The sequence below is a fragment of the Schistocerca gregaria genome, chromosome 1 (assembly GCF_023897955.1).
Source record: "Schistocerca gregaria isolate iqSchGreg1 chromosome 1, iqSchGreg1.2, whole genome shotgun sequence".
Lineage (NCBI taxonomy): Eukaryota > Metazoa > Arthropoda > Insecta > Orthoptera > Acrididae > Schistocerca > Schistocerca gregaria.
Window position 1 is genome coordinate 380093650 of NC_064920.1, and position 25227 is coordinate 380118876.

Below are 25227 nucleotides of genomic sequence, written 5' to 3' on the forward strand. Positions count from 1 at the left end.
CTTGAACAATCAACCTTTTGTTTTCCCACGGATGGTTACTTGCTAAGACATAGATTAACAGAGATGTTTACGTGGTTTAAAAGGAAACAAATTTAGCAAAAAATCAGTAGTTAATCCTGTGGAAAAGACTATTTAATAATGTACCAAATATAATACAGCTCGATGCTACATACCTTTCGTGATGAGAACATGGAACGAAAATGCTTTTCAATAAAATGTAAATGTCGTATGGCATGATTGACTGAGATAATCCACACGGCTGGTTTGGCTGCTTGTCAGAAAGATGTTCATTCTACCTCTGCACAAAGTGGCCCCTTTCCTTAATGATATTTGAGAACTATTTCGCATGTATAGTTGCAGAGTGTAAGTGAATGTAATGGATGAGCGTATAATGTTTGTGTTGTATGATGATGTTGAAAGAAGGTAGAGGATAAACGTGGTGGCGCCATATAGACTCTTCGAATTGCACTAAGGGGGTCGTTCAGTAATGGGGGACGTACGACAAAATGCACAGGTACATATAAGCTAATGCAACTTGCTGTTTTGAGTGATAACTGTACCAAATTTTGGAAATTTATCGTTATTTTATTGGCTATAACGTGGAATTCCTTCACTTTTTGTCTAATAATTTGATCAGGACGTTTCTGGACACATTTAGAACGCGTATTATCACATGGGGAACATTTCCTCAAATGTTAATTCGTTTATTACTTTCACAAAGTGGCAGTTTATTATTAGTAATTAGATAAACAGATCTGTGTACCAGTTTTTTTAATAGCATTCTTAGGACTCTCGCAGTATTTTTTTTTAATTCAGTGTATGATACATAGCAATTTTTATTTCACAAAAGTTTATATAAGGTTGGCAGTAACGTACTTTGAAACATATTGTACCACGAGAAGTTGAGTTACAGTATGTACGAGACTGTAACCAATTTTACCTTTCTAACTGCCATGGTTCAGGAGACACCGTACGTCAGTGTTGGCCGTAACCATTCATATAGTTCTTGACATCTTGTCTGATCATTCTGGCGTCCCTTTTCGCAATACTCTTCACTGACATGTCATTTTAGAATTAACAATACGCACACTGATCATTCCTTCGTGGAGGATCACACTCATTTTATTGCAAGAATTTCCCGCCATTTCGCTGTTAATTGTTCATTTATTTTACATAATCATGATTTAGGCTTGATAACCATTCTCAAGTACATGTTGAAATGTTAAAATATGTCTGACTTTTCTGTAACGTGTTATCGTCGAAAAAACTTATTTCTGGTCTTTCCGTATTACATTATACGGAAAAAAATACGCACACTGTCAATTTTCTTCAACACGTTTTCAGCGAAGCCACTTGTATCAGATACTAGTCTCATAGTGTCCTGATTCTTACAATGTCACGATCACTGAACAAGAGACAAGCATCATACAAGGCAATTTTAACAATAGTTGATGAGCAAATCGTTGTCTCTGGGCATCTGTACCGAATTAAAGCTTCCGTTCGTATTTTGTGTTCCACCATGTGTGAATTTCTTTAATAAACATGTAGTAAACGTGCCCACAATCTTCTACACTCTTCAGATGTTTCTCTGACGGCAGGAAACAATAAAACACGAAAAAAAGGACTGAGTCGTGTAGAAAACGATGCTTAACAAAGTACATTGGCTGGAACAAGACGGCTTTCATATCATTTTAGCACGAACTAAACTCTTGAAATTGGAGACAATATATCTAACACCCTCCAGAACTACCTAGTAATTTTTACGATTTTACCTCCCCCCCCCCCCCCTCTCCTTCGTTCCCATCCTACAGATGGACGACCATCCACAGGGTCACATACCTTGACGTCATGAGACATTGCAGAGATGTTTAGAATTTAATCTAGGGCATTGGTGGAAAGACTACTGATAAGTAACTTAAATCCACCAACTCCCCTCCCCTTCCTGGCCAAATATGTTGTTGTAAAACTACCGACGTTTTGGCTACCATTGCAAACCGTTTTTCAGGGAGGGCCGAAACGCCGATCATTCTATTACGTTAGATACGATCACATGCCGAGAAACATCGTACTGCGAAGGACTCCGACTGCAAGTGCCTACGTTTGCATTCAGAAAATCGTGTTTTCCATTTGAGGCGAAAGACTCGTACATTTAGTGCTTGACACGTCCAGGTGCGACTGAAATTATGCACCTGTTTTTCTTCATCATACCCCTTGAACTTTAATTTGAAATAATTGAATGTGGTTTGGTGGACAGTCTCAAGCTGAAACGTAGGATCTAGTACTTTTTAAATGGGTACTTAAGAACTAGCGATAAAGACCAGTATGAATCAATCGCTTGCGAAATTTAAATCGACGTCATAACATTTCTGTAAATGAGTGTTATCCACATCTGGGTCCAACGTAGGGGTTGCTGACACGTGTTAGTGTGGTGGCGTCGAACTTGAAGCACATCAACTGGAATTCCAATGGCAGAACAAAGTTTCATCTCCAGCACTTGGCTGACTAGGGAAATGGAGGTGATTGAGTATTCACTACAGTGCTGCCGACGTCCCAGTTACTTACCAAGTCAGTATTCAGTATCTCATGAAAATACAACGTGTAGCACTGCTTATGGCGGTACGACAATCGGATAAATACGTCGAGCACACTCGAACCACGCTGCTCTGCGATAAAAGATAGGTTTCACGCCGTTGCTGGACTCCAACCACAGTCTTGCTATCACTTCCATTTTTATCTACGACTGGAGAAGTCCAACAGTTCACTGTTAAAGTTCTTGTCGCTGCCGTCTACAGGAACATAACTCTGTGGAAAGAAGAACTCCTACATGCAACTGAATTACAATATCGACGCAGTACCTCGCTTCACTCGTAAAGCCTTTAACTGGGCAACAGATTTTCAGTGACCCCCTTAAATGTGTCCCTAATGATGTGTTTCTGAGCTGTCTATGATTATCACAGTAATACAGACGATGCTTGTGACATAAAATCTACCAGCTTGGATAAAAATTTACTCTTCGATTTTTCAGCTACAACGAAACTGTCATTTTAATATGTTGTAGGATATTGCCACCCATATGGTTGAAATAGCACACACGAAGGTACTTTAAAAAAAGTTAATGTACTGAATGATATGGACTGATGTGACAAAAGCCGTGGTATTGCTCCTAATATTACGTAGAACCTCCTTTTGTCGGCGTAGTGTAGCAAATCGGCGTGACATGTATCCAAAGAGTCGTTGGGAGCCACCTGCCTCTATAGCTGTCCAAAATTCCGAAAGTATTACTGGTGCAAGATTGTGTGCACGAAATGACCTCTCGATTGTATTCCGTAAATTTTCAATTCGCTCGAAGAGTCCAGGTGTTCTTCAAATTGCAAACAATTCTGGCCCGGTGACACGGCACACTGTCATCCATAAAAATTACGTCGTTGTTTGGTAACATCAAGTCCATGAATGTCTGCGCATGGTCTCCAAGTACACGAACACATCCATTTTCAGTCAATAATCTGTTCAGCTGGACCGGAGGACTTAATCCATTCCATGTAAACACAGCCCATACCATTATAAAGTCACCCTCAGCTTCCACAGTGTCTTGTTGACAACTTGGGTTCATGGTTTCGTGGGGTATGCACCGCACTCGAACCCTACGATCAGTTCTTATCTACTGAAATTGGGATTCATCTTACCAGGCCACGGTTTTACAGTAGACTATGGTCCAACCGATATGGTCACGAGCCCTGGGGAGCCGCTACAGGCAGTGTCGTACTGTTAGCAAAGCCCTCGCGTCGGTCGTCGTGTACCCTACCCCACAGACGCCAAAATTCGCCACACTGTCCTAACAGATACATTCATCGTATGTCTCACATTGGTTTCTGTGGTTATTTCACGCAGTGTTGCTTTTCTGTTGCCTGACAAGTCTACGCAAATATGCCGCTGCTCTCGGTCGTTAAATGAAGGCCGGTGAGAGGTAATGTATGAAAATTCGTATTCTTGGCACACTCTTGAAACTGTGGACCTCGGAATGTTGAATTCCCTAGTGATTTCCGAAATGGGGTGTCCCATGTGTGTAGCTCCAACTGCCATTCTGTGTTCAAAGCCTGTTAATTAATATCGTATATCCATAATCACGTAGGAAACCTTTTCACGTGAATCACCTGAGTACAAATTACTGCGCTTCCAATGCACTGTCCTTTTATACCCTGTGTACGTGATACTACCGCCATCTGTAAATATGCATATCGGAATCCCAGGACTTTTCTCGCCTCAGGGTAATTAGAAAATACTGTTGTTTACGGCTCTCGTTTTTGCGTGAAGTTCTGTGCTATTCTGACTAATAATCAACTGCTGAACTTTAGTAGTTCTGACACGGGCTCATACATGTTGTAACCTCCCCACAAAATAAAATATTTTCATTAATATTCTCATTTAGTGTAACCTCAAAACAGAAAAATTTCTAAACCTCTCAACAGTTAAAAAATATAATTATGTCGTTCACATTCAGTATAACCTACCAACAGGAAAATTGCGTAACGTATCAATAATAAAATGTGACTAATCTCTCAATAAAAAAAAATGTGGGTCACTTACAACCTTTCAATAATTGACAGTCAATTTAACCTGGTAAATTTTGGACGTCAGCAATGGCCCTGATACATCATTCTGAATAAACTGAAAAATCTTACCTTAATTAGATCGCCGGTTACCGCGTATATATCTGCTCCTATAAGAAATTTTCGTGGTGCAGCTAAGTGCAATGCTGGCCGGTCGATTTGTCTTATATAAAAGGAAAGAACTGATTTTTCTTTTCAATAATCGGGATGGCCAAGGATTGGAGAAATTAGTGAATTATTTAAATTGAGATGAATGTCAAAAGTTACTTTTTATGAGAAAGATTATTATTAACAGATTTTTTAAAACATTTACATGGGACTTGATGTAAGAATACTACATATGCGCGAGGCTGCTTTTACCTTATCCTACAACGCTCAGGCTCCGCCATCGCTGCACACGACCGGCCCAGCCAACACGATACACCAGACACGACTGCTCGCTAGCAATAACTTACTCCTACACAAGTTCCTGATGCAGTCAATACTGTTCTTTGGTCTCAGATTCTCTTCTAGCTTACATATCGCAGGCAGCGCGTGAGCAATACATCGAAATTACATCAGCTCGAGTGCGCTAGCAACAAATTCTTTAATTATGGACCTGTTACATAACCCTCCACTGGGGGGCAAAAATTTGGCAGCGATGGTTAGTCAATTGGACTTGCCATGAGCAACAAATTTTTCTATAATCTATTTAGATTACTAAGGCTACAATCAAAAATTATATACATCATTGATAAGTGCAGAACATATTAAGAAATTAAATAGAGTGCACACGCACTGAGTACAAAACATATTCAGAAATGACAAAGTATATACGCAATGAGTACAAAATATATTAACAAGTGACATAAAGTGCACACGCACTGTAGAGGTCCTTAGCATTTGTACATGAACTGATCACATTAACAAATGAAATAAAGTGCACATGCACTATAAAAGTTTTTAAAATTTTGTGAGTGCTGAATTCATTAAGAAAAGAAATAAAGTGCACACGCACGATAAAAGATTTTAGTATTTTGTAACTACTGAATTCATTAAGATAAGAAATAAAGTGCACACGCATTATAAAAGTTTTAGCATTTTATAACTACTGAATTCATTAAGAAAAGAAATAAAGTGCACACGCACTATATATGTCTTTATCATTTTACAATGCACTGTATAAGCCTTTACTATTTTACAGGAACTAGGAAAGGAATGGAAAGGATTGCATCATGATTGTAGCACAGTAGGTTCCACGTAGCTGCACTGAAAGTCCATATCTTTCTACAGAAGCACAACACCAAGTGAGACATTCTGAAGTTTTCTTCCCTGAAGTATTTATCAGTGTAGCCAAAACACTGAAATGTTGTATTAATATTCAATGTTATCATTTTGGTAGTACATTAGGTACACCAAACAGTAGGACCATAATAACATCTCCATCGTTCAAGGTGGTGGACAGCTTGTAGAATCCATACTCTTACAGCAACGTAGAATTAGTGGAAAACCAATATAGTGCTCCATGATCATGAGGATGGACAGGACAAACGGATATTGCAGTAATCGCTGGTAATTAGGTCAGAAGGTGAAGGACATTAACTCTTATGCTAGTCATCATAGAATTACACTAGTGTATCAACCGATATGAACAATTATTGGCACTCATTGGCTAGTTACTAAAGATGTTGTAAGTATTGAGTATTACAAAACATTATTCATAACTCATCTGATTGAATCAGTGGCATTCATCGGCCAGTTACAAAGTATTCATATAGTGTTACAAAACCTTATTCAGTGTTATTCACAAGTCATCATTTAAAATAGGAGCTTATCATGTAAGTGACATAAGACATATTTAAAATGTAAGACATTGGAACTACTACTCAAGGTCGGTTGTCCACTAATACATAGACATAATGGAATAAATACACCGAAAATTTGCATTATCTTTAGGACTAAAAATATATCTTAAACTGGTAGCATTGTTTAGTTGTATACTGGTAATAGTTGGGACGCGTAATTTTTTTTTATTTAGTAATGCATTGCACTGGGTCGATAATTAATTGCTGGGGCATGAAAATATTTGCTTTTGACTTATTGCTGGAAATAAGAATTATTAACGTCATTCGTCATGAGTCAGCTGTAGCAAGGTTTTGAAATAAGTACAGTATATGTGATCGCATTCATAAATGATAGACACAACTGGGTAAAAAAGTGCAAGTACTAGAACAGGTTTAATAACTAACTGCTTATAGCATATTATGTCACGAAAGGCTTTTCCTGGAAAAAATCCAAAATGGATTATTGAGCTGAAAGAAGAAATGCATATTATGCTGAAAAATAGTGAACTTCGAATTAACAGGTAATGAAACGTGTACTTAATATGTATGTACTCTAGCTGTCTTTTCCAAAACATTCAGTCATTATACTATGCGACATAAGACATACTGTCAAAAGGAACTGCTACAGCTACTTAAATAACTACATCGCATTTATTAACTAACAATAAATATATAAACTTCATCATTATCATCATCTGCAAAGAAAAACTTCATTATTCATATTACCATAACTTCATCACTATAATCATCTGCAAAGAAAAACTTCATTATTCGTATTAGCATATTCTTCATATAACTATTCATCATCATTTATTATCATCTGCAAAAAATAGACACTTCATTATTCATATTCATATTACCATTTACATCATATAACTATTCATTATCATTCATTACTTCATATAGTATAGAGTTTCTTACTTCTTGCATATTTCATCACTAAAATTAACATCTGTAGTTCTGTCTGATAGTCTGCATCAATCGCCTTGTATTCTGAAAGAAAAATAATTAGTCAAGACTGCTATCATACGATGTGTACAGTATATTCTGGTGAATGCTTGTTAATTCTGATCCATTTACTCTTCATGACAAGATATTGCATTTTCTTTCCTTCATTCTCATGGTAAAATTTCCATTTCATAGTAAACCACTGTGGTTGTTTAATTCATTTCTTTTACACGGTATTGCTTTCTGAAAAATGATGAATAACGATTAATATCTTGCATTTAATCACATACTCATTAAATGAAAACTAGTTTCTAGTAATATAATTAAGCATACAGCATAGCATGACAGAAAACCTATTAGGTCAAAAACATAGACAGTTTTTAAGTGCAAAAAATATACACACAGTGTCATAATGTAGTAGCAAAAAATGTAAAATAGTCAAGATGTTGAGATATCATAATGCAAAATGTCAATGTCAATTGGTGTTTGTTACGTCTTAAACATTTCTTAGTCCATACAGACAAAAATGCTACTTTCGAAAGGAAAACAATCATACATACACAAAATCGAACATGTGCACGGTCTGATACATAACGACAAGAAAAGCGACCTGCTAACCTTACCTTGCCGGGAACTTGCCAGGAAAAAAGATGATAATCATCAGTAAGTATTCATATCAGTAACCGGAAAAGGCATTATAATGTGATAAATCATAAAGTATGTTCATTCAATGAAGGGTTTAATATTGGAGACATGGTGATACCCTTTGCTTTTTCTGGTTCTCTAAGTTTCAACATGTACCACATTGGGATGAGGAATGTTGCGAATTCTGTATGGACCTGCGTATAGAAGTTCAAATTTACTGCATCTACTCTTTCCTCTGTTGGATAAATAGTGTGTGCGTACTAATATCTTCTGTCCAATGTGAAAGTCACGGCGTGTGCAAACCTGTTTTTGCTGTCTTCTCCGGCGCTCTGCGGTACGTTTGATGTTGTTGAGCGCAATCTCAATTATTGCATGGTGGCGTAGTCGACGAGATGTAGGAAAGGATACTAATTCTTTAATTTTGTTAGGTGATTCAACATTTTTCAATATAACAGTCGGAGATAGCATAGTAGATTCGTTTGGTATGCAGTTAATTACATCCTGGAATGAGAGTATGTGTGTATCCCAATCAATATGTCTTTTATGGCAGTACATTCTACACAGTTTACCAATTTCTTTCATCAGTCGTTCACAAGGGTTCGAAGAAGCGTGATACTTGGATATATAGATCGGAGAAATGTTTCTAGCTCGTAACATACGTGTCCATATCGGAGATCGATATTGTGGTCCATTGTCGGAAATTACTTTCAATACATGCCCTACATGAAATAAAAAAGGTTTTACAAATGCATTCGAAATAGATTTAGCAGTAGCTTTGCGCAACGGAGTGAAGGTAACAAATTTCGAAGTGAGTCCAACAGCCACAAAGATGTAGAAAAAACCTCTATTACTTCTGGGAATCGGTCCAAAAATATCTACAGAGGCCATGTGTCTCAATTTAACAGGTACAATGGGATGTAACGGAGGAATATGTGAAGTCGTGTCTGATTTAGCTTTCTGGCAGATTTTACATGACGCTAAAACTCGTCGAATACGTTTCTCCATGTTGGCAAAGTAACAGTTCTGTCTCAGTATAAGAAAACATTTTCTGGCTCCATAATGTGCGTAACTTAAATGAGTATACCAAATTAATTTGTTAACAAGTTCGTCAGGAATGCATAATAACCAGTTGTTGCTGTCAGGATGAGAGCGGCGGAACAGAATGTTATTGCGTACCGTGTAATGGTTCCTAATGATAACGTTATTCTTATCTTGCCAAAGGTGTTTAATTTCTTTCCATACGTTGTCTTTACTCTGTTCTTGTGCTATGTCTCGTAATGACGATGAAATGAAATTTTCAAATGCGACATGTTGAATATACATGACGCTAGAATTTGCTTGGCAGAAGTTGGTTGCGATGTCTTGCTGATTGTTGCAGAGAGAACGGGATAGTGCGTCTGCTACAATATTTTGTGTACCGGGAATGTGAACAATTGTAAAATTAAATTCCTGTAAATAAAGTTTCCATCTGCTTAATCTGTCACGTGTAAATTTAGCGGAAAGTAAAAACTGGATAGCTCTGTGGTCTGTGTAAACGGTAGTATGTCTTCCATAAAAAAATGCCTAAATCGGGTAAATGCCCATACAACACATAATGTTTCAAGTTCTGTAACAGAATAATTGCGTTCAGCAGGTGACAGAATGCGACTTGCAAAGGCGATGTTTTTAATTACTGTATTACCGTCATCTTCAATTTCTGGAAAAATGTGTACGCTTAATGCGGTGATAGGACTGTCGGTGGCAATGGAAAAATTTCTAGTAAGATCTGGGTGTGATAAAAGTGGTGCGTTCAACCAAGCTTGTTTCAAATTAACAAACTCAGATTGTGCTTGGCTATCCCAGGACCAAATAGTGTTTTTACCCGTCAGTTGGCATAATCTAGGGGTGTCTAAAGCAGAGTAATGAATAAATTTACGGAAAAAGTTAATTAAACCCAGAAAGCTGCGTAGTTGTTTCTTCGTCGTTGGAACAGTAGTGTCACGTAAAGCTTGAAGTTTTTCTGGGTCAGGCGCAATGCCTTCTGCTGAAATTACATGTCCAAGAAATTTTATAGAAGTTTTGCCAAAGTGTGATTTGCTAACATTAACTGTCAGTCCTCGTGCACGAAAAGTTTGCAACAGTTGTTCCAGAATCAAATCGTGTTCAGACCAGTTAGCTTCTCCAAAAACAATGTCGCCTACATACGTTGTGATTCTGTCTTTTAATTCTGTCGGAAGTATAGAATTCAAACAGCGAATAAACGCTGCTGAAGAAATTGTTAAACCGAACGGTAATTTACAAAATTGATAACAGTCACCAAAACAGAAAAATGCTGTGTACTTTCTGCCGTTCGGATGGAGCTGAATTTGCCAAAATCCCGATTTCAAATCTAATGTGGAATAAACAGCAGTACCATGAAATTTCTGTAGAAGTTCTTCTAGTGTCTGAGGGCGATCTGTTTCATTAATAATAATGTCATTGATGTGACGCGAATCAAGTACGAGCCGAAGTGATCCATCCTTTTTCTTAACAATATGAAGCGGGTTTGTGTACGGACTAACTGCTGGTTCAATAATACCTTGGTCAAGCATAGCTTGCAATTCTTCTTTCTTAACCTGTTCTTTGTGAATATACGGAATGGGATAATGTTTAGCTTTAAATGTGTCGTGCTGTTTAACTTGAAATTCATACATGAAACCGGACATAGTACCAGGGATGTTGTCAAAAACTGGAGTATGCTGTAAAAGAATTTTGCGTAGTTGCGTACGTTCGTCGTCTGTATTTGCACTGCTCTGTTCAACCTTATCCGAAATCATTTGTATAACGTCATAGTCGGCTTCGTCTGGTGTATTGTAGTTGTGAACATGCGTATCTGCGAACAATGTGGAATGACAGTTTATGTTACGTGATGCAGAAATGACCTCTGTCCTATTAATTGTTTGTTCTTCCGCAGATAAAGAGTGCTGAAATTCTAATGCCAGTTGTACATTTTCATCCTTTAACATTAAATAGGAATTTTGAAAGTCAATAATTGCGTCGTGTTGTACCAAAAAATTCGTACCTAAAATAACGTCTGTTGTGAATAAGGGAAAAATTCAAAAATTTGATTGGAACGTATGACCTGCAATACAAAATGATAAGTGTGTCTATAATTTTACATCTACTCCTTTACTAGATACTCTCCTTTTACTTTAGTTTTGCCTAATGGTAACGTAGAATAAGTATTCTCTTCGTTACATTCGTTGAAAGTTTCCTCATTTATAACTGACATAGGTGATCCAGAGTCGATTACTGCTGAAAATGTGGATGATCCAATCTTTACTTCAATGACTGGGTGGGAAATGGTGTTTTGAATAACTGGTTTTTCATGCAAAAGAGTGCCTCGGATGTCGTCAAAAGTAATAACATTTTCGTGAACAAGAGTCTGTGTATCAAAAGTATTGCTTACATCGCTGGAAGGTTAAATCTGTGCGGTATCTAGTCAAATTCTACCTGACGTGCTGTTATTTGCGGGAGGATGCTGTGGCATTTCCACTATTTGTACTGTTCTGTTATTTCTCCCTGACGTATTACGTTCGGGATGATATCTACTGTCTGGTTCATTCGTGATAATCTGTTGTTGCCGATGATTCTACTGCTGATACGACCGACTGTTACGCTGAAAACTGTGCTCATTACTTTTACGACTGTCATAATAATCGTTGCTATACGGTGCATTGCGATATGAGTTGAAATGGTGTGTTTTCTGTACGTAGTGATTTCCTTGTTGCTGTGCGTTACTATTTGGTGGAGCCGACGCTATACGTGTAGGCGGCGAAACATTAAAGCTTGGTTGACCTTGCAGACTACATTGTTGGTTAGGTATGCTAACCGACTGGTTTTGTTGATGTTGCAGAGAAAACCCTCTATTGTTGCCAAATATGTTTGCGATTGCTGAAAATTTTGTACATACTGATGATTAACATTTTGTCTGTTATTAAAATTACGCTGGTAGTTCTTGTCGCTTCGGAAGTGTCTAAAGAAAACTGTCACTTTCGGTAAAACTTGCCATAAAAGGTTTTCTTTACTCATTCCTAATTCTAGATAGATCAATAGTTGAAGAGTTGTTTTGATAGATACAAAGGATAAAAGAGAAGGCAGCAGTGCAGAAAACTAAAGAGGAAATAGCACTACTACGGCTCGGGGCCCTGTACATGCAACGGCACATATTCATCGAAGTGTAATGAATCACCTGAGGTCTCTTACGCTGCAAATAAATTTTAGTTTCTGCGTTAAAGGCAATGCCGGTGAAAATTTAAAAAGAAATTGTTGTATCCAGTCCAATTCTAGCTTCTGCATTACATGCCAAGCTTGTGAAAATACAAAAGCAAAGGGTGAATCTCTGTTCTGTCATCTTTAAATACATTAAATTTCCTAACCGACAGAAAGTGCTTGTAATCAAAATTTTCGTCTCTGAATGTCTGAACAGGTTCAGGATTGTATGATAATCTGTTTGTCTGTGACTGTTCGGAATCTAAGTCACGTACTCTCTGTAAATTATCTAAATTGTACTGACTGTGTGAGTGTGAGAAATGTTCGGAAAGTGGCGTATGCTGTGTGTTAAAGGCTGAAATATTTTTCATCTCCGTCAATTCGTGCTGTAAAGATGGCAATTTTCTACGTAATGTATTACTGGACGAACCTATCTCACTAATCGTCTGCTGTAAATTTTGGAATTCGGGTGTTTGATTACACGAAACTGGTGACGTATCGTCTGATTTGGTATCATTATTATTTTCGATAACGTCAATACGACTGGCCAATTCATCAAATTTTTCAGTCAATGCTTTAACCTGATCATCATTTTTAGTGTCACGAGCATTAATTTGTTTTTGGATTTTACAGGTAGTTTTGTTCAATTTCTTAACGTCTGCTTTAATGGCATCGGGATCCTGTATTAATTCTAATTGTTCAAGTCTGTTGGTCACTGTCTGAAAGTCTACTGTGTGTGTCTCTGTTTTTGTTTTAAGATCGGAGAGTTCATCATGCAATTCGGTGTTCAACTGTTTGATTTCGTCTGATACTGTTGCAATATTGTTGTCTACGTATGTTTTCGCCTTCGTAAACATTTTACGCTTATCTTCCTGTCTCTGTGCAGTAATTGTATCCATGACTTGTTTCTTTACTTTGTTTTGTTCCTGTATGAATTTACGGTAACGCGTTTCACTGTTTTGTAGGTGGTGATTAAAACGTTCGTCAATTACGCTGTTCTGTTGTTCGAATTTCTTGTCTACTTTCGCATACAGTGCACGTGAAAGTTCTCATGACATTAATTTAAACTCGTCGCGTAGCTGTGTTGCGTTTTCAGAACATTGTTTAGCGACTGCACTAATTTCATCTCTAAGTAATTTGGTTGTGGCTGCATGTGTATTACATATTTCTTGTGCAACGAATCTAATTTCTTCACTACTATTCCTAGCACTAGCCTTAATTTCCTCACGTAGCTGTTTTTTAGTTTCATTACACTGCTCGGCAACGGCTGTAATCCGTTCAGTAAGCTGTTCAGTACAGGTGTCAAGTTTTTCATTAATCTGTTTGGAATTGTTGTCTAGTTTTTCATTAAGTTGTTTGTAATTGTTGTCTTGTTTTTCATTCGACTGTCTGAGTTTTTCATCAAGTTGTAGCAATACTGCCATAACTTGATCCATGCCAAAAGTAGCGACTCTATTTTCTATGATGTGTGATGGTGCATCTGCATGTGACACGTTGTGAATAACCATTTGGTCATTGCCTGATTCACGAAAAGGTTCGCTAATCGGATGTGCACTGTTGGCCACTAGAGCGAGATCAAATAAATCTGACGTGTTTTGTGTATGTTGTTCACCTTCGTTACAAACAATTATCTGTTCACTACGTAAATTTTGCAAATCAGGCGTGTCAAACTGGACAGCGTTCATTGTAACGGAAAGTGCCGCGTCATCAATTGTCGTTAAATTTACATTGGACACAATTGAATTTGTTTGCTCATCACTTAGATTAGAATCATTACTGGTGGTCGGTACGCACTGATTGTCTGTAACTGGAGGATTATCATCAAGACACTGAGTGTCACTAGTATTATCAGTCAAATTATTAAAGTCTGGTTTTTCACCCATTACGACTCGCGATGTACTGTTAGCAGTTTTTCACGGCATTTTCACAACTCAAAGTTAAGCACAAAATCAAACAAAGATAGAGCAAAAATAGAACAAATACAGTTACAACAAAGAGCAATAAATTGCCGATGATCTGTGAAAGAAAAAGTGACAAATTAGTAAATGCGTTGCGCCAGATGCAAACTACTTTTAATATTAAGTAAATAAGAGCAGATATATAGCTGACTACTTCTCAGAAATTCACAAAAATACGATCCTGGCAGGTTGTCGACAAGTGTAACCTCCCCACAAAATAAAATATTTTCATTAATATTCTCAGTTAGTGTAACCTCAAAACAGAAAAATTTCTTAACCTCTCAACAGTTAAAAAATATAATTATGTCGTTCACATTCAGTATAACCTACCAACAGGAAAATTGCGTAACGTATCAATAATAAAATGTGACTAATCTCTTAATAAAAAAAATGTGGGTCACTTATAACCTTTTAATAATTGACAGTCAATTTAACCTGGTAAATTTTGGACGTCAGCAATGGCCCTGATACATCATTCTGAATAAACTGAAAAATCTTACCTTAATTAGATCGCCGGTTAACGCGTATATATCTGCTCCTATAAGAAATTTTCGTGGCGCAGCTAAGTGCAATGCTGGCCGATAGATTTGTCTTATATAAAAGGAAAGAACTGATTTTTCTTTTCAATAATCGGGATGGCCAGGATTGGAAAAATTAGTGAATTCTTTAAATTGAGATGAATGTCAAAAGTTACTTTATATGAGAAAGATTATTATTAACAGATTTTTTTAAAACATTTACATGGGACTTGATGTAACAATACTACATATGCGCGAGGCTGCTTTTACCTTATCCTACAACGCTCAGGCTCCGCCATCGCTGCACACGACCGGTCAAGCCAACACAATACACCAGACACGACTGCTCGCTAGCAACAACTTCTACATGACTACTCTGCAATTCACATTTAAGTGCTTGGCAGAGGGTTCATCGAATCACAATCATACTATCTCTCTACTATTCCACTCCCGAACAGCGAGCGGGAAAAACGAACACCTTAAACCTTTCTGTTCGAGCTCTGATTTCTCTTATTTTATTTTGATGATCATTCCTACCTATGTAGGTTGAGCTCAACAAAATATTTTCGCATTCGGAAGAGAAAGTTGGTGACTGAAATTTCGTAAAAAGGTCTCGCCGCGACGAAAAACGTCTATGCTGTAATGACTTCCATCCCAACTCGTGTATCATATCTGCCACACTCTCTCCCCTATAACGTGATAATACAAAACGAGCTGCCCTTTTTTGCACCCTTTCGATGTCCTCCGTCAATCCCACCTGGTAAGGATCCCACACCGCGCAGCAATATTCTAACAGAGGACGAACGGGTGTAGTGTAAGCTGTCTCTTTAGTGGACTTGTTGCATCTTCTAAGTGTCCTGCCAATGAAACGCAACCTTTGGCTCGCCTTCCCGACAATATTATCTATGCGGTCCTTTCAACTGAAGTTGTTCGTAATTTTAACACCCAGGTGCTTAGTTGAATTGACAGTCTTGAGAATTGTACTATTTATCGAGTAATCGAATTCCAACGGATTTCTTTTGGAACTCATGTGGATCATCTCACACTTTTCGTTATTTAGCGTCAACTGCCACCTGACACACCATACAGCAATCTTTTCTAAATCGCTTTGCAACTGATACTGGTCTTCGGATGACCTTACTAGACGGTAAATTACGGCATCATCTGCGAACAGTCTAAGAGAACTGCTCAGATTGTCACCCAGGTCATTTATATAAATCAGGAACAGTAGAGGTCCCAGGACGCTTCCCTGGGGAACACCTGATATCACTTCAGTTTTACTCGATGATTTGTCGTCTATTACTACGAACTGCGACCTTCCTGACAGGAAATCACGAATCCAGTCGCACAACTGAGACGATACCCCATAGCTCCGCAGCTTGATTAGAAGTCGCTTATGAGGAACGGTGTCAAAAGCTTTCCGGAAATCTAGAAATACGGAATCAACTTGAGATCCCCTGTCGATAGCGGCCATTACTTCGTGCGAATAAAGAGCTAGCTGCGTTGCACAAGAGCGATGTTTTCTGAAGCCATGCTGATTACGTGTCAATAGATCGTTCCCTTCGAGGTGATTCATAATGTTTGAATACAGTATATGCTCCAAAACCCTACTGCAAACCGACGTCAATGATATAGGTCTGTAGTTAAATGGATTACTCCTACTACCCTTCTTGAACACTGGTGCGACCTGCGCAATTTTCCAATCTGTAGGTACAGATCTATCGGTGAGCGAGCGGTTGTATATGAGTGCTAAGTAGGGAGCTATAGTATCTGCGTAATCTGAAAGGAACCTAATCGGTATACTTCCTCCTACACAAGTTCCTGCTGCAGTCAATACTGCTCTTTGGTCTCAGATTCTCTTCTAGCTTACATATCGCAGGCAGCGCGTGAGCAATACATCGAAATTACATCAGCTCGAGTGCGCTAGCAACAAATTCTTTAATTATGGACCTCTTACAATGTGACTAACGATCGACTTAGAAATTTTAGGGCTCTGGCATGTTTACTATTGACGAATATCCATTTCACTTCCTAAAAAGTTCTTTATTTGACTCCACTATTGGTTTCAGCTTTTATATTGAAGCCATTTTCTAGTGGAATCAGAAACTGACATTGTTCTAAATACAACCAAACGTTGTACATAATTTTTTAACGAAACTTTATATAGTTTACATTAAGGAGTTTCAACACTAAAAATTTTGTTTCACAAGTATGCAATCAGGACAGATAAAAAGAAAAATATATGTTACACTGTGTGGCACTGAAGTAAAGTCAAATTATTGCGAGAGTAAAAGTGGGACAAAATTAAAAGTTATGTCCCCAATAACGTCGTAGGAAAAATGGCGTCTCATGATTACAGAATCTGGCATATTTAAGAATTTTAAGGGACTTATATATTGAATTTTTAGAAATTTATATTTTATGCTTCTTGTTTACGGACAGGTTTCGCGCATACATCGTTACCGACACTGCTACGTTTTTTTAGCACACATCATTCACACAACGCAGGCCTAATAACAAAACGGTGACATACACAAAACTGCTGTGACGGTAACGACCAATGCGAAATTTTTTGAAAACACGATACAAGACATACATAGAATTAAAAAGGAAGTACGACGGGGTACCCAACAAAAAACCAGAATAACGTTGCCGGGAGCGGAGCTTGAGTAGTACGCATATCTGCCGCTAGGTATGTTAGTGCAACTCATTGCCAGTTCAGTGCCACCTGTGTTTCGACCTGGCTTTTTCTGTTCATCTACAGGGACTGTTTTTGCTAGCGCTGTTTTGTTCTTATTTCATTTTTTATGATTACAAGTTTAAGTGAACTATGAGCAGCTATGAAATTTTGTTTTCAACTCAGTAAAAATTTTGCTTAACCTTTTTTAATGTTGAAAACAGCTTATCAAGACGACGATATGGGAAAAACTCAAGTGTATGAGTGATTTGCTCGATTTAAAACTGGCGGCATGTCGATTGATGACAAACCTAATTCTAGAAGTCCACCAGCTGCCCGAATCGACGAAAATGTTGAAAAGATTCGAGATCTTGTGCTCACAGACCGTCGGCAAACAACTGATCAACTCTCAGAGATCAGGGGTTATCTCAGTTCAGTGAATTTTAGCGGAAGATTTGGAAATGGAAAGATTGTTCCTCGGGTTCTGACTGATATGTTCCTCGGGTTCTGACTGACAATCAAAAGGAACATCTAAATGAAACATGTCGTACTTTGAAAAACAGCTTGAAACTGATCCAGATTTTCTGGCGAAGGTCATTACTGGTGATGAATCACGGTTACGACACAGACACTAAGCAACAGTCAACCCAACGGAAGACGTCATTGTCACCCCGTCCAAAAAAGTCGTCAAATTAAATCAAACATCAAAACAATGCTGGTTTGCTTTTTTGATGCCAAGGGCGTAGTTCGTTCAGGGTTTGTTCCCCCAGGTGAGACCGTCAAACCTCTTATCTGGAAGTTTTATGAAGATTGCGCAACAATGTTCGTCAAGGAGACTGTGACTTCCACCACGACAATGCACCTGCGCACACCGCCATCGCTATTAGACAATTTTTGGCTAAAACCCCACGCTGCTACTCGCCTGACGTGGCTCCGTGCGGCTTTTTCTTAATTCCACGCATGAAAAGGGGCGTGAAAGGATACCGATTTGACAACATGGAAGAAGTCAAGAAAAAACGACGGAGGAGCTGGAATAATTCCTGTTGGTTTTGGGTACCCGCTAGTGTATAGACAGTAAACGCACATTCTTAACTGACCTGATACAAGTTTACCATGAAGTGCACAGCATCGAAAATGACCACGTAATTATTCATATTATGAAGAAGGGGTGCTTTATGGACATGAATAAGGCGGAGAAAATAAAACTAACCCGGAAAATATGTATAAGACTGACGCGAAGTTGACCATCGGTAGTGAACAGTAGAACCGCCCACCACAGAAAGTACTGGAAAACGTAATTTAAAGGAACCAGTCGGTTGCTATCACATGTCTGCGCATGCGCATCTCCTACATGCTCTGTCCCGAGTACTTCACTGTGTCATTACGTTCGAGTGTTAGGACACTTGCCGCAAATACGTTGTTTGCTCCACGAGTACATTACATCGTTATTCCACCAATAGCAATGTTTTAAGTTTCGTCGAATTCTCCCTACCTTTTTGATCGTATTCCGGAACTTATAGCTAACAGCTTCCGTTTTCTAAATTAATCTCAGTTGAGCAGTTTTCGCTCTCTCTAGGTGCAGGACACATTCTTGTTAAGTTTACATTGTGTCCTGATGTATGTTTTATTTCAATACTTATCCTCTAGCAATGTGGCACTTGTGAAGACACTCATAATGTGAGTGGAGTCTGTAAAACATTGTGTACCTCGCATTTGACTCTTATTTTTATTGTAACTGGAGTTGATTTTAATCAGTAGCTGTTACTGATCTGTAGCTTTCCCACTGTCTCCATTTCTTTAAGTTATTATTATCCGATTTCACAGTGTAACATTTTACATTTTCCGGTGTTTACATATAAAATTTGATTTTCATCCTCCATTTTCGTCTTTCTCCCCACAAATTTTCTTCAATATTTCTTCTTCTGACAGAGGCTTGAATTTATTGAATCCATGTGGTCAGCGGTCTCCCTCTTTTCTTTCTTCCTGGTGGCTCCTATTCCGTAATTCTCCATGGTAACCCTATTTTAACATCGTTTTTGTATGTCCATACCATAACATTTCATTTTCTTCTATAAAATCTCCAACTGAATTCTTCCTAATTACTTAATTTTTTATTCTTTCTCGCCTAGATATCCCTGTGGACCGCCTCCAAAAGCCCATCTCCGTTGCCATCAACCGTTTTACTATATGCGGTGTAACTATCGCTACTTCTAATCCGTAGGTTGTAATGCTTCTGATAATTGCGTTGAAAATTTTTCTGTTCGTTTCCTTTCTAATCTGTTAGTTGCATAAAATAACATTTAGGTCGAATAGTAAACTTCCAAGCATTTATTCTTGAATTTCCTTGCCTTGTTTTCCATCTTGCGTGATGATGACTCCTAGATATTTGTACTCTTCAGTTTGTTTAGTAGTTGCCATCCCTTCTTCCAGTGTCAAATCTTGATTTGTGTCTCCTATTACTGTATGTTTTGTTTTATTCCTGTTGACCTGAAGTCCCCATTTCTTATACTCCTCTATTAACTTCACTGTCATGTACTCTATGTCTTCTGTATCTTCTGCGAAAATTAGTTGGTCATCAGCAAATTGTAACGAATTATCGTGTTAACATTTACAGGAATCCACGAGTTTCCACATTTTCTTTTCCAGTTTTCCAATGCTTTTCCATATATATTTTGTAAAGTATTGGTGACAGACTGCACCTTTGACGTAATCCTTTTGTAACTTTAAATCAAGGTCAGAGATACTTTGGTGCTTATAATCTTGCCACAGAGTTTTTATAAATATTCTGAATTGCTTTAATTATGGTGGAACTAATATTAAATGCTTTTAAAGCTTTCCATAAGTTATATATGGATATATTTTCATAGGTTTTTTCCATGTCTACAAACACTAAATGAAGAGTTTGATTTCTTTTTTCTTTTCAACTGTTTGTTGCAAACAGAATATATGATCTATAGTTGATCTCCCTGCTCTGAATATAGCCCTTTCCTCAGCATCCATTTTCATAATTTCTGTTTTCAAAAAAGTTTGATAGTCCTTCCTTGAAGTATGGCAGACCATTTAAGCATTTTTCAAACAGGCTTCTCAAAAGTTCATGTAATTTATGTGTACCATATTTCACCAGTTCAGTTGATAACTCTCCAATTAAAGTAACACTTATTTTTTTTTAAATTTTAATTGATTTTTTATTACTTCTATGTCCAGCAAAATGCTGTCACTATTTTCTGTTTCTTCTATATTGTTATTCATTGTATCAAAAATTCAATCAATAATTCTTTGAAGTACTTTTGCTTGGTCTGTAGTTATTTTGTTGAGTTTCTTCGGAATTTTTCTCAGTGTTTTCAGTATCTTCCATGCCTGTTAGCTTCTCTTGCCTCCAATTAGATTATCCGCTTTATTGCACTTATTTTCTCAGCTTTTACTTTTCTGCTTCTGTTACAATTTTCCTTTCATCTAACCTTTTTTTTTTAAAATAGGAACACTGTACTTTCATTTTATAGGCTCTGTACATTATACTTTGGGTTTATTTCAGTATTAAAATCTTCGTCCTTATTAACAATTCCTCTTTACTTTTTATATCTATCTATGGAAACACACTTTTTCAGTTAACCAGATGATGAACACTGGGGTACTCCTCTGTATGCTTTGATGTCTTATCTTTATAAAACTGTTTTTTCTGAATTATTATGAAATCAATTATTGATTTTAATTGCTGAGTTTCCTAATGCCATGTGTATTTATGGTTTTATTTATGTGGATAGAAACCATTCAAATTTTGTAGTGAATTTTTTTTCACATACTGGTACAGTAATTAGTCTTAGCCCATTATCATTTACTATATTTTCTCCATGTGGTTCTACTATTTCATTTCCTACGTATCTCCCTGTTCTGCTTTTGAAATATCCATAAATCATCATTTCTCTTGTATTTCCTATTCCTTCTACCAAGTCATTTAAATTATTGAAGAATGTTTCTTTGGTATGATCTACATAGACTCCTACTATAGTAGTGTGTGTTCATATAAAGTTATGTTCATTAATCAGATTTTTATCAATAGGTTCCCAACTTTTAATATGTTTCTGCATTTTTTTTCTTCTCGCTTTGCCTTTTGATGTTTTTGGACCTCACTGTATAAGTGTTTATAGGATCCTTTATTTTCTATGCTATATCCCTTCTTTTCTGTTTCCGATAACACAATAATGTCCTGTTTTATGTTTCCTAACTATCTCATTTATTTGCCCTTCTTTATTCTTTAGTCCTTTATTGTTCCATGTTCCAATTTTCACAGTCTGTTTCTGTAGCTTTATCTGTTCACTATTTAATATGTTAGGCTGTATCACCTTGGATCTTTTAACATCGTATTTTTCCATTGAATGGGGAGTTAGTCTATTGCATCAACTCGCAACCTGGAGGACCAGGTAATTTTTCATTCAAGATTGTCTTCATTTGGCCTCTGATAAGCGAATATCTAACTACAAGGCAGCAACTGCTAGTTTGGCCCACCATGGGTATTTTATTTCCCCAGTACCCACTGGGACGATAATTCCCCTATCCGCCACTTGGGAGACAATTCAATTTCCTGAAACAGATCATAAATTTAGATGACAAAATACACTCCTGGAAATTGAAATAAGAACACCGTGAATTCATTGTCCCAGGAAGGGGTCAGATACATCACATGATCACACTGACAGAACCAAAGGCACATAGACACAGGCAACAGAGCATGCACAATGTCGGCACTAGTACAGTGTATATCCACCTTTCGCAGCAATGCAGGCTGCAATTCTCCCATGGAGACGATCGTAGAGATGCTGGATGTAGTCCTGTGGAACGGCTTGCCATGCCATTTCCACCTGGCGCCTCAGTTGGACCAGCGTTCGTGCTGGACGTGCAGACCGCGTGAGACGACGCTTCATCCAGTCCCAAACATGCTCAATGGGGGACAGATCCGGAGATCTTGCTAACCAGGGTAGTTGACTTACACCTTCTAGAGCACGTTGGGTGGCACGGGATACATGTGGACGTGCATTGTCCTGTTGGAACAGCAAGTTCCCTTGCCGGTCTAGAAATGGTAGAACGATGGGTTCGATGACGGTTTGGATGTACCGTGCACTATTCATTGTCCCCTCGTCGATCACCAGAGGTGTACGGCCAGTGTAGGAGATCGCTCCCCACACCATGATGCCGGGTGTTGTCCCTGTGTGCCTCGGTCGTATGCAGTCCTGATTGTGGCGCTCACCTGCACGGCGCCAAACACGCATACGACCATCATTGGCACCAAGGCAGAAGCGTCTCTCATCGCTGAAGACGACACGTCTCCATTCGTCCCTCCATTCACGCCTGTCGCGACACCACTGGAGGCGGGCTGCACGATGTTGGGGCGTGAGCGGAAGACGGCCTAACGGTGTGCGGGACCGTAGCCCAGCTTCATGGTTCTCGCCGATACCCCAGGAGCAACAGTGTTCCTAATTTGGTGGGAAGTGGCGGTGCGGTCCCCTACGGCACTGCGTAGGACCCTACGGTCTTGGCGTGCATCCGTGCGTCGCTGCGGTCCGGTCCCAAGTCGACGGGCACGTGCACCTTCCGCCGACCACTGGCGACAACAGTGTACTGTGGAGACCTCACGCCCCACGTGTTGAGCAATTCGGCGGTACGTCCACCCGGCCTCCCGCATGCCCACTATACGCCCTCGCTCAAAGTCCGTCAACTGCACATACGGTTCACGTCCACGCTGTCGCGGCATGCTACCAGTGTTAAAGACTGCGATGGAGCTCCGTATGCCACGGCAAACTGGCTGACACTGACGGCGGCGGTGCACAAATGCTGCGCAGCTAGCGCCATTCGACGGCCAACACCGCGGTTCCTGGTGTGTCCGCTGTGCCGTGCGTGTGATCATTGCTTGTACAGCCCTCTCGCAGTGTCCGGAGCAAGTATGGTGGGTCTGACACACCGGTGTCAATGTGTTCTTTTTTCCATTTCCAGGAGTGTATTTGCAGTAGGTGAAGAAGATGGATATCGCCACAGTCTGGGGACCGAAAAATACCAGGTAAGTGCAACTTCCTGGCTTACAAAGAAACAGTGGTAGGCAGTACATTTCAAGTTTCTATCCACTACCGTTACAGAAATGATGACAAACGCCAGCTTAGGACTTCAGTCCTGTTATTCCAGATCGTAGTTTCGTTTATTGACTACTGTGGCTTGTCTCTAACGTACTACCTAAGTTAAGTGAACTGTTTTATGTAATTACTCATGCTATCACTGCTGACTGAGCTATTTATGAAAGACAAGTTGTTGAGAAGTTTATTCCAACATATATTCTTCAAACGGACTTATAGCCTTATTATAAATCGATCCAACGTCTTGAATACAGGTCCCTGGGGAACTGTTTTGATCTTTTCATGAATTTGAAACAAGAAAAACAATCATCAACCCAATGTTGACTGCAACTCCTCAGTGATTTACTAGGTATGGTCCTACTGTAACTGGAGTGCCTTTGCTGTCCACCTCCTCAGCTTCACTGCTGTAAGGCAGTCTGAAATGTAACGTGGAGTATTACTGACGGTGCAACTTTATATATTTCAAACACTCTTTTCAGCCTGTTGCAAGGTGTCAAACAAATAACGCACCTTACATTGAATTCCTGAAATAATTCCAGTTAAATCAATATGTCACACTACATAGTTACGTGAAAAGCTACAAATTTTATTAATATGCAAATCTAGTAAATAAGCCAGCGTTTCATGACTATAAACCATTAACACTCACACTAGTAATTGCATGCGAGCGAGGTACGAGATGCATTTCTAAGAGAAGGAGAATTTACGACGGCACACCATGCCATCAACTTCACAGCAGACACAATGAGACGCTGGAGCCACTGCGTAAGACGCTGCAAAAGTAGCCCTTGTCCCTGCTTTTAAGGACGACTCTTGGGAAAGCCTTTTCTACGGGAACATGGCGGGAGACGACAGATAAAACGTCCAGGGAAACCAAACTCAAAATGTTGGTGACTCACTGTAGCCACCTGTGTTAGAAACTTGCATGAAAGAAAAAGTGGTTTATCTCAGCATTATGTAGCAGAAGTTAAACTCTGCCCCAGGAAAGAAACGACGCCTGTGTCAGGCTTGCTCTGAGTGGTCAGAAAGAAAACAAGTGGCCACCAGCTTTGATGCAGGCAACTTACAGACAGAGTAATTGGCTCTTCTCTTGCAGAAAATCGTCGAGTGTTTGAGCAAGGTGATGTGCGCCGTATTGAGACGGTTGCGAGAGTCATTATGTGAACACTTGTTCACAGGCTCGTCTTAACTCATAAGGAGTTAAACAGGAAAGTGTCCTAGTACGGAGACTCGCAATGAGTACTGACAGTTAAAGCTTGTGAGTGATTTGAGGGCAATGACATACAGGCAAATAGCGTGTACCATGTCAATTAACTTTAAAAAAAACTAAACCCCTCCTGAACAGGCCATGAAGGCCCAACGGTACCGACCGGCTGCCGTGTCATCCCCACCCATAGGGCGTCACTGGATGCGGATATGGAGGGGCATGTGGTCAGCACACCACTCTCCCGGCCGTATATCAGTTTACTAGATCGGAGCCGCTACTTCTTAATCAAGTAGCTCCTCAGTTTGCCTCACAAGCGCTGAGTGTACTCCACTTGCCAACAGCGCTCGGAAGCCCGAATGGTCACCGATCCAAGTGCTAGCCCAGACTGACAGCGCTTAACTTAGGTGATCTCACAGGAACCAGTGTTACCTCTGTAGCAAGGCTGTTGGCGTCAATTAACTTAGCTATGGAATAAATAGGAGTCTTGGCTTCACC